At 43.8% G+C, this 11,315-nt stretch overlaps 1 protein-coding gene across 1 annotated transcript in view; it reads right to left on the bottom strand.

Annotated features, from left to right (window-relative positions):
• Positions 1 to 11,315, bottom strand: part of CLPB (ClpB homolog, mitochondrial AAA ATPase chaperonin) — a 148,560-nt gene that overhangs the window by 95,379 nt on the left and 41,866 nt on the right. The gene's annotated exons all lie outside the window — the stretch shown is intronic.

Here is an 11,315-nt window from a genome sequence, read left to right as displayed (position 1 = left end):
AGACAGTGATGGTGAACCTATGACACGCGTGTCAGAGGTGACACGCGAACTCATTTTTTTTGGTTGATTTTTCTTTGTTAAATGGCATTTAAATATATAAAATAAATATCAAAAATATAAGTCTTTGTTTTACTATGGTTGCAAATATCAAAAAATTTCTATATGTGACACAGCACCAGAGTTAAGTTAGGGTTTTTCAAAATGCTGACACGCCGAGCTCAAAAGGTTCGCCATCACTGTGCTAGGCTAATGCTGGCTCACTTATTTGCTGAATGGATGAATGAATTTCAGTAATTCAAACACACAGTCCTCGGAAGTAAGTAGAAGAACCAGAATCCATCTCCCACGTAGTTGAGTTCTTTCACATCTGATCTAACATGGTCAGGTGAGTCTCCTATGTCTACTTACCATACCTAAAAGGATCTTCTGGTGGGCAACTGTCACAGGTAATTTATTCAGGATATGGATTAAGATCCCAAAGAGAAATGAAAAGGGTCTTTAAAGCAGCTAAAATCCATGTCTAAAACTCATATATTTAATTCATAGCAAACTCTGCCAGGTTTTTTGTTTTTGTTTTTTTTTCTGCGTCGGCTGCTTTATTTAAGGACTGGTGACTAACAGTTCCCAACCCAGCCCCTTCCTCCTCTATAAAAGCAACTATACATGAACCAGGGCCCCCCGTGCCAGGGCCCAGCCAGGGGCCAGTGGTGCTGAATCCCAGGCCACAGTCCTTGGAAGGCAGAGGAGGCGTGCAGTCCAGTTCACACGGGGCAAGGTGCTGGGGAGGTGGGTGAGGAGGCGGAGAGTCCTGAGGCTGTCTCTGCTGGGCTTGCCCTCACCCAGGATGCCAGGACATTGGCCCCCGGAGAAGCCAGGGCTTCAGAGCCAGGGGGTCAGGGGCCGAAAGAGGGAGCAAGTCAAAGGCTTTTGGAGCCAAGGGAGGCAGTTCAAACCCCCGGAGCTCCCTGCCCATGAGCACACCCCCATGGCCACACTGAGTCTACTCTTAGTTTACACACAATTTGGATAGGATTGGCATTAGTCTTCCTGTTTCCCAGATTAAAAGCCAAGAGGGTACAAAAGGGTTGTTATAGATAGGTAAACTAACTGAAGGCAGCGAGGAATAATATCTGATAAAGAGGTAGTGTGGTACAGAGTTTAAGAACACTGGCTTTAAAATCTGGGGCAATCTAAGCAACAACATGAATAATGACAGCAATGGATTACAACCCACTGAGTAAAATAAGATTTCAGGAGTCCATATTGAAAATAATAAGTCAAAGGGGGAGAAGGGAAAACTCTTCCTTACTGTAGAAAGTAATAAATGTAGACAGAAGGATGAAATTAGAAAATCATCATTTTGCAATGTCATTATTATCAGGGATAACAAGAGTATCTAGTTCACATGGCTGTGTTAATCTATGTAAAGTGTTTAGAATAGGGACTGACATATAATAAGTGCTCAACAAATGTTAGTTATTACTTCTATGTACCTGGCCCTGTGGTTAGGCTGTGGGGAAATCAAGAGAAGTATGAATAAGACACTTAAATTGGGAAGACAGTATGCCATTTTATAATAAGCATAGAGACTTGGGTTCAAATCAAAACTTTATCATTTACTGACTATGGTTTTGGACAACTAAGTACACCTCTGAAGACCCCATTTCCTTACCAGAATAATGCAGATAATGATGCCTCCCTTGTAGGTTGAGATAAGTATGTAAAACTCCATGGTGCCTAGCACATAGAAGGAGTTGCACAAATATGAGCTCTCATCCCTTTGTTCATATAATCCTAGTGATAATAACTTGAATCTGGGCCAAAGTACACACCAGATTTGTACTTGACCAGCCCCAGGATTCATGCTGATATAGCCCTATATTAAGAAGGCAGCTCTTCTATATTCTGCACAAGTTAGCTTGCTTTAAAATCTAAGACAGAAGGGTTTGTCGATCTAAACTCAAAGGGACATAATTTGGTTAATCCTCAGCTGTTGTATCCAATCATTGTTCAATCACACTCCCTTCCATGGCAGGCTGTCCCTCCAGGCAGGTAGTGTCACTAACTGTGCTACCTGGGCCTCTTCAGGTTCATGAGTATTGATTCTATCTGTCCAATTTGCAGGCTGTAAGACGTGTCCAAGCAACCAAGTATGCTGTCCTTGGCCCCGGAGGGCAGACAGTGGTCTGGCAGGATGGGGAGAGGAGAGTGACTAGACTCAGCCCTGGGGCTGCTAATACAATCAAAGGGAATGGGCAATTCACTTCACAAACTTGAAGGCCAAAGAGGGTAAGCATCTAAGCTAGTAACTCCTTCTGCAACCTCAGAGAAGATTCCCTTCACTTTTAATAAAACTCAAAAGACAGCAGACCCACTGTGGGATAGAGCTAGGATTAATGGAACCGTGGCTGCTCGGTGGCCAAGAGTGGCACCAAACACCTTGCCAGATGGCTAGTAGGCTTTTCATTTAACAGCCATCACGTACATCCAACCCAGAGCTCCACAGGGATCAGGCCATTCTTGGAGAAGCCAGACCAGATCAGGCTGGAGGGCTACATGACTATGATGAATTTTGGTGACCAAAAGAACTTCATGGACCTGTGGGCTGCAACAGGGCAGAAACAGAGTAGGAAACTAGCCAGGTGAGAGAAAGCTAAGGAAGGCTTGGAGTGCCAAGAATTTCATTGTCAAAATAGAACCAAGGGGACAAAAACCAGGCAGCAGAGATGTGAATCAGAGAGTCAGAAGCCAAGTCAGACGGCAAGGACTGGAGACTGAGGCAAAAATAGTAAACCACAAAGTAAGGAATCAGAAACCAAGAAATACACTGGTACCATAGGGCAAGGCAAACGAAGCAGTAACCTGGAGCAGTAGTGAGGAGGCTGGGAATGAAGTGATTTCTGCCTCTTTGATATTTTTTTGCTGAAGTAGAAACAAATCCCCAAATTTAGAATTGCTTTTTGGAGAAGGTGAATTCCATGGGGAGATGGTGAGCTGGCCCACCTGGATGAGAAGAGGAGTACAGGGTCAGCCATAAAATTAGAATCTGACATCACAGAGGGAGGCAGGCCCTGCTATTCAAGGTGATTCACCAGAGGACAACTGCAGCCTCCCCTCTGTTCTGGTGCTGGCATACTGGTTGACATTTTGTAGTTTAGGCACTATGCCTTAAATTTAAGTAGCTGGTACCAAATGGGCTATAGTGTATGAGCTAGGCCGTCATAGTTTTAACAGCTGGATTAAAGGGGGCAGAGAACACCATGAAAACATCTCCACTCAAAGGAACTATACTGACTACTCCACAGATATTCACTGAGCAAAGGCTTAAGAATATTTCTCCAGCCAACTCTGGTGTTCTGTGAAAAGATGCCTACCAATGCCAATATCAACCTCAAAGGCTAGAGATAATATCCAGATGCACTATTTCCCTTACTAACTGGAGAAATAAAAAAATGTTTATAGCAGCCCAAGAGAATGGGGGTCTGTCCTTATAGTGATTTGGCTCTAGCACCAGTGCTTGCCTTCGTGTGGCCATCAGAATCTGTTCTGTTCTTATCTCCCCATGAATTGACCCACCAAAAGGACTGAGCCTTGCAAACATTGAAGGTGAAGTTTGTGGGGGACAGATACACTAAGCTGACAGGCTCGCAGTGGAGCAGCAACAGGACAAAGCTAGCCATGCTGGAGCTGGGGACAGGCAGACAGGAGAATGCAGGTCCAGAGAGCCCAAGACCTCAGCAAGTTACACGTGTGAGTAGGATCGGTAAGCTTTGATTCTAGGCTGAGAGCTATTTTCTCTCTGCCTTATTTCTACTGCCTGCTGGTACAAGTAAATATTTTCTCAAGGGTATAGTGTATGGCTAAGTAAGAGGAAGACAGTAATCTAATAATGAAAGCTGACATTTGTATACACTTGTTATATGCCAGGTGTTATTTTAAACACTATATATATTTTAACACATTTAATCTTCACAACAACCCTATGAGGTAGGTTACACATAAGAAAACTGAAGCACTAAGAGGTTAAGTAACTTGTCCAAAGTCATTCAGCTGGAAGAGGTGGAGGTGGGATCAAACCTGGCAGTCTTTCTACAAAGTCCATGTTCTTATCATCTGCTATATTGCCTCTCACTTTCCTATATTGACTCCCAGGTAGCTGTCTGTAGAAGCACTTTGTCTCAACTCAGTTTTCAGCAACCCAAGAGAAAAATTAGGCAAACTTATAGTCAATTCCCAGAGGAGAAAACAAACAAACAAAAAGTATATTAAGAGATAGCCTCAAGCTCATTTGTTATTAGATAAATGCAAATTAAAATGAGATATCACTTCAAATTCAACATATTAACAAAAGTTAGAAAGCTGAAAAATGCCAAGTATTGGTGAGGACATAGGGTTCTGAGACTCTTCATGCACTGTTAGGGTAGAGACTGGTGCAGCCATTCTGGAAGCTAATCTTATATAATACTTTTGTCAAATCAAAGTACCTTACCCTATAGCCCAGCACTTCTCCTTCTGAGTATAGATATCCCAGAGAAATTCTTACACAGGTCCATAAAAGGCAACACACGGGACGTTTAGCACAGCATTCTGTGGTAGTGGGGAGTTGCAGACAATCAAGTGTGCATCACTGGGGAATGAATAAGTTAAATGTGGTAGGCACACACTGTGAAACATGATGCAGCAGTTAGAAGAAACAGGCTGGATATACGTGCAGCAACATGGATAGATGATTTTTAAAAGGCCCTATTCCCTTTCCCCTTCTATTATCATTAATTGAACCTAACAATCTGTTTATTCCTTCAGGGAGTCTCACAACTGCAGAACTTTTGATTGCTAAGCTGATAGTGATCTTGGAGAATTAAGGATCTAGTGAAAACAATGAACTACCTGAGCATTAGCTATCAGATGTGCCACTCGCCTGCTGAGGGTGTCTCCCTGCTTCAACTGGCTAGTCCTCATTCACTGGCAGGGCTCTTCAGTGACTGTCACCAACTCAACTGAGCCTTCTCTATCTTCCAGGCTGGATCCACCCCCTTCCTCTTTGCACAGAACCCAGTACTCACCCCGATGGCAGGTGACCCTCATCCCAGGATATTGTCATTTCCTATTTACTTTTATTTGCCTTTCTCACTAGACTATCAGGTAAGGGCCATGTCTCAACCTTCTTTCCCAGCTCCCAATAGATGTTTTCTGAATGAGTGCATGAATAAATGAAGGAGGAATAAATAAAATCATTAACTTATTTGGTGGGAAATGGGGGAGAAAGGTGTAAAGCAACTGTCTCAGCCCTATCCAGCCCTCTCCCACCAAACGAGGCCACGGGCAGCTTAGCTGTGGAAAACTTCCATCTTCCTCTCCTGAGCACCAGCCCCTTCCTGGACTACAGGCAATTCCCAGACAAAGCCGAGGAAATGAACAGGACAGTGGCCCCTACATGGCAGTTCCTGGGAATCCTGGAACTCCCTCCGGAGCCACAGCTCCCATGAAGCCCATTTTAATTTGCTGATCAGGCTGTCAATGAGATTAGAGGCGGGAGCACATGTAGGAAGGTTGGCTCACACTGACCTTGATAAGCTCCCACTTTTAGGGCAGTGGGATGTCACAATGCATGGGAGGACAGCTACGTTGATCGATGTTAAGGCTTTCTGTTCTCAGTGGCCGGAGGGGTTTGGGGTCATCACATTGTTTAAGAAAGAGTGAGGAAACCTGTGGTGTGAGCTGAGGCCTATGCTGGGCCAGGCGCGTGTCAAAGACGGCTGGCGAGCAGCTGGAGTTGGTGAAGCAAGAAGGGCAGTGATCCCAGCTCCAGGTCGTCCCCACACAATGTTGAGCTTCAGGAGAAGCTCCGCCAACTCCTCCTCCCTCTACCCCCCACATCCAAAGCACAGGGTCACTGTGATGAGTGTCATGGGTCCCAAGGAGAAGACAAAGAGTTGACCTATTCTCAGCCCAGTGCACACTTCGATGAGGGGAGGAAGCAAAGAGGTCACAGCTCAGGAGGTTTGCTGGAAAGTCAAATGAGCTGTGTCTCATTTGGCCTACTGGCTAGTCAGGAAATCAGGGTGGCCAGACCAAAGACAAATGGCATGTATTACAAATAGAAGTCCTGTGGCAGTGGGCATGAGCTGGGGGTGAAGCAGTTTTCTTTTTAAAGCCAGCTTCCTTAGGCAACTAACTAAAGATTAGGGGGAAAGCAAGGTACCTGTGTAGAAAATGTGCTCAAATTTCCTTAAATGAGGATAATAATCTTTTGTTTACTTCCCTCAAAAGGTAAAGATCAGTAATCATAATAAAGTAGCCACAGTATATTAAGCACTTTACATTCACTATTTCAGATCCATATAACCACTGGCAATGAGGTACTAGTCTTATTTTATAAATGAATAAACTGAGGCTCAGCAAGACAATATGAGTTACCCATGTATAACATTAAATAAACACATGGCCTGGCTAGTGTGGCTCAGTAGTTGAGCATCGACCTATGATCCAGGTGGTCATGGGTTCAATTCCTGGTCAGGGCACATACCCGGGTTGCAGGCTCGATCCCCAATAGGGGGTGTGCAAGAGGCAGCTGATCAATGATTCTCTCTCATCATTGATGTTTCTATCTCTCTCTCCCTCTCCCTTTCTCTTGGAAATCAATAAAAATATATTTAAATAAGCACATGAACCAAGATTCAAATTAAGGTCTGTCTGGGGCCAAATCTGGTGTACATTCCCCTAAACCACACTGGCTTTCATCCATTCAATCATCCATTAGTCTGTTGTGTTAACCCATAGTTACTGAGCCCCTACTATGTGCCAGGGACAGTGATATTTTCAGATAGTAGTTAAAGTAAAACAGAGCATAGCAGCTAGCCATGAAAGGAAATCTAATTCAGATGGAGAAGGATCAAAATCAATGGTGGACCCAGACAAGATGAGATAATTTGGGGTAAGGCTCAAGAAAGGCATGACACATTAAGCAGAGGGACATGAAATCAAGATCAACCATCACAGGATTTCCAGGACAACCCATTTCACGTCCTCAGCCTAGTTCTAAATGCCCTTTCAACCTGTAGTTAAAAAACCCTTCCATGTCTTTCAACTGATGGGCCAATTTGGTTAAGCTCTGGTTGTTAGGGATTCTTACTATAGTATGAGCCCAGACTGGGGTCTCTCTAGGCAAATGACCCATGAGTATAATGGGGCTGGTTTATCTCTTATACACTGGACAAAAATAACAACAATAAGAGAACAAAAAAAATTTTTTTTCTGCAGCTTAACTCTTTTCTTAGAAAACCAAAAATATTAATATCAGCAGCAGATACCTACTATATGTACTATGTGCTAGGTACTGCACTAAGTAGTTTTGTGTGTATTTTAATCTTAGCAACCAACCTACGCTGAGGTAAGTGCTATTATTCTCATTTTGCAGATGAGGAAACAGAGCTAATAAGAGGTAAAGTTAGGTTTTAAACTCAGGCAGTCTCCTTCCAGAGCCCCTGTTGCTTACTATGTCACACACAACTGGATGATGTGCTCCCCAAAGCAGGGACTGTGCCTGACCATGTTTCCTTGCACACAGGGCCTAGTACATATATATGTTGAATCAATTCACTTCTGGGGCCTTAACACTACACTGTTGATGCACACGTTGAGTTTTCAGTCAGTTCCTAGGCTTTACATGCTAGTATTGTTAAGTTGGGTCTCTCTCAATCTGAATTTTACAGTTGGATTTTCATTTTAATTGTGACTAAAACACTCATGCCTGTTCATTTTTATCAGCACAGATTTACCCACTGCTCTAGCCTACTGACTTCTTTTTTCATGTCCCCAATTCTTTCATCCAACATAATTGCTACCTCTTTAAGTTTCATTTAATCTGTCAAATTGACAGGCATTTATCCATGGTCTCAATGGAATCAGTGATACAACTACTGAATACGACAGAGCCCCGTGGCTCTGATGTCTCTAAAGAAGAATGCAGGAGTGAATCATATCACAGTCCCTAGAAATGAACGATCTTTCCCCAAGCAGCTGAACTGGGTGATCACTGGGTGCTCTCCTGATACCCTGCATCCCAACTGATATTCTCCATGGAGAGAGCGGTGAACACAGAACCCCAGGACAGGATGCAGCATTGGAGAAGTGGGGGAGGGGGAACACACCCTGAAGTTGTCATGTTAGGCAAATGAGCTGGCATTGCTTTCCAGGGAGCAGTGTCTTGGGTTGCCTGAGGTCAAGGCATGTGCCTGCCAAACTAGAATCGGGTGCATGTTGGAATTGGAATATCATTACTACAAAACAGGATTATCTTGAGCAACGATTCCAAATGGGATTAGAAATGACTCTTTGTTACTCAGAGATAATCAGCCACAGCAGCAGCGGTGGGTGGGAGAAATGTCAAGCTTGGCACACTTTTCTGGGGGGCATGGTGCTGGCATCCAGGCACCTGGCCAGCACCCTCACCCACCCTCCCTTGCTGGGAAATACTGGGCACTGTCCTGCATTGGGCAGGTGGCCACCTGGGACAAGAGCCAGCACCCATCAAAAAGCCCTACTCTGGGGTCCCATGTTCTAGGCCAAGCTTCTCAGATAAAGAGGACTAGAAAAAGAATCTCCAAAGCCCTCCAGCAGTAATAAAAATAATAATAAAAGGCAAACCACTACTACTAACTAAAGTAGCAAACCATTACCAAGTGATTCCTATATGACAGGCACTATTCTAAACACATATATTTACAAATTTATACCTCAAAATAGCCCACTGAGGTAGATCTATTTATCATTTCCATTTTATGGCTGAGTAAACAATCACAGATAAGTAAAAGAATTTGCCAAGGTACCTAACTAGTAAGAGAAAGAGCTTGGATTTGAACCCAAGTAATCTGGCTCTAGCGCTCAGAGCTGTACCACGTGCTAGACTGTCACAGCATGAGAGGAACATGGTCAATGATGGACAAGGCCCTTCCTTCACACTCTCTGGTCTCCAGACCCTGTCAGTTCTCCTACTAGCTCTGGTACACTCCTACTTTCTCACCTTTGTGAACCTATGCTCACAATGGCCCAACTTCCAGAAATGCTGTCCTTACCCTCCACCTTTGACGATCAAAATCATGTTCATCTTTCAAGATCCACCTCTTGTGAAAGCGCCTCCTTTCATGATCTCCCCTCAGCACTCTAGATGATCTTCTCTGGGGCACTGACCACATTCTGCCTCATTTAAAGTGAGACTTGTTTTATCCCTTTTCTAACTGTCAGCTTTTTGAGACAAGGAGAGTGGTTTGTCTATTTTTAAATTTCTCATAATCATCCAACACATAGCTATCATCAAGAAACTCTGACTGAGATTATTTGACTCCTGGTCCCAGCAACTGTTGGTCCATCCCATGGTCTTGCTGCCTGTCCTTCCCTCCATAGGCAGTCCAGTCTAGTGGAAAGAATAAGGGCTTGGGGCTCAGAGACCTGGATTCAAATCCTGACTCACTCTTTCACTTACTAGACAACTATGAGCATCTCTGAACTTCATTTTCCCTATCTGTAAAATAGGGATAATAATTCCTCCCTTTTAGGATTGCAGTGAGAATTACAGACTACATGGGAAGTGCTTAACATGGGCCTGGCACACAGAAGGCACCCAATCATCCACAGCCATCATCATTACTACCACCAGGTGATCAGACAGCATAAAGCCCAGCCTCCTCAGGCTGAAGGAAGCACCACTCTGCAACAAGCAGCCAGGCCAAAAATAGGCTGGGAACCCTGGGAAGAGGCTAAAGGCCACTAAGGCAGGAGAGACCTCTATGTGATCAAGCCCCCTAAGAACTTGCACTGAAAGACAGGTGTAGGAGTGTTCTACCTCCTCTGTCTCTGGCCAGCAGCAAGGACAGAGAGCCTTCCAGGGAGATTGCCCCTAGTCCAGCTTGCAAGACCAGCACTGGCTCTTTGCTCTAAGAACACCTGTGGAGTTGGTTGCACAAAGGCCTGTAAAACCTCTCCTGCAGGACAGCAATCTGGCTTGGGCTGCTGGGTTCTTAAAGATAGGGTTTAATGCCCTCCTCCCCTTAGTAAGGTGGAGGGAAAATAAGCAAATGCTAAAAATAAATGACTGCTGTGTGAGGGAATTAAATGGTCTTTAGCCAAGGATGGTAGCATTTTAAAATTAATAAAGCCCAGGTACCACATCCAGGAAGGCCTTGGCAAATGCGTGTTATCCACTCATTAGCTCAGCTCCTCAGGGACCTTGGCCAAGCAGGGAAGGCAGTGCCGGGAAGCAGTCCTTCCGATGCTGATGAAATGCACTTTGGGAGAAAAGGCAGAAGGAGGGAGGGAGACTCATGTGGGGAATTTCAAACAGTTCTGCTGGAGCTTTGTGCTCTGCCTCACGGTCTCACCTTCTCTAAGGCAGGGGCTTTCAAAGCAACCAGCAAGCCCAGGTGGACTCAAATCTGAATCTCCCACCACCCATTCTTTGGGGATGTTTGGTTCCTGAGGTACCATAATGGCCACACTGTTTAGGTGATCTCCCTGCTTGGCAGTCCAGGGACAAGTTGCCCAAGAATGATGTGGGATGGGAGGCAAGTTTTCAGTCCTGTACCCTGCACTTTCTCCTTACTATAAAGAAGAATCATATGACGCTTTGTGAATTTATACAAGCCTACTCTATACCACGTGTAAAGTGAATTTATCATTTCATTATTCATCAGTAATTATACTTCATGACACCAAGAATCGCGTGAATTCACAAATCTTCTCTCTTAACAATCAAAACATACAGTATCTCTAACGTGAGATACAGCAACAAGAATTCCAGATGGTCATAAATAGAATTCATTTTGACACTACAACATGTATTTTCAGTATGCCACTAGTCACAATTAATGATGAAAAATAGAGAGGGATGACCTTTTTAATTTTTTTAATGTCAGTCTATTAAAGTATCAATTATCATAGTAAAATTCACCCTTTTAAAATGTACAATCTGATGAGATTTGGTAGTATAGCCACCACCACAATCAAGACTTAGAATATTTTTATCACCCCAATAGGAAAGACTTTGGGCCCTTCCTCCCGCTCCTAAACACTTACCTGATTTCCGTCCCTAAACTACTTCTTTTCCAGACTGTCATATAATTGGAATTAAAGTAGGTAGTTTTTTGTGTCTGGCTTTAAGTTAGCACAAGGCTTTTAAGATTTGTCCATGTAAGAGTCGTTTGTTCTTTTTATTGCTGCATAGTAGTCCACTGTATGGATGCACCATAATTTGTCCACCCATTAACCAGTTGATGGATATATGGGTGATTTCTAGTTTTTGGTGATTATGAATAAAGCTA

This window comes from Myotis brandtii, unplaced genomic scaffold (assembly GCF_000412655.1).
Source record: "Myotis brandtii unplaced genomic scaffold, ASM41265v1 scaffold244, whole genome shotgun sequence".
Taxonomy (NCBI): domain Eukaryota; kingdom Metazoa; phylum Chordata; class Mammalia; order Chiroptera; family Vespertilionidae; genus Myotis; species Myotis brandtii.
This window is presented reverse-complemented; position numbering and strand designations above follow the sequence as displayed.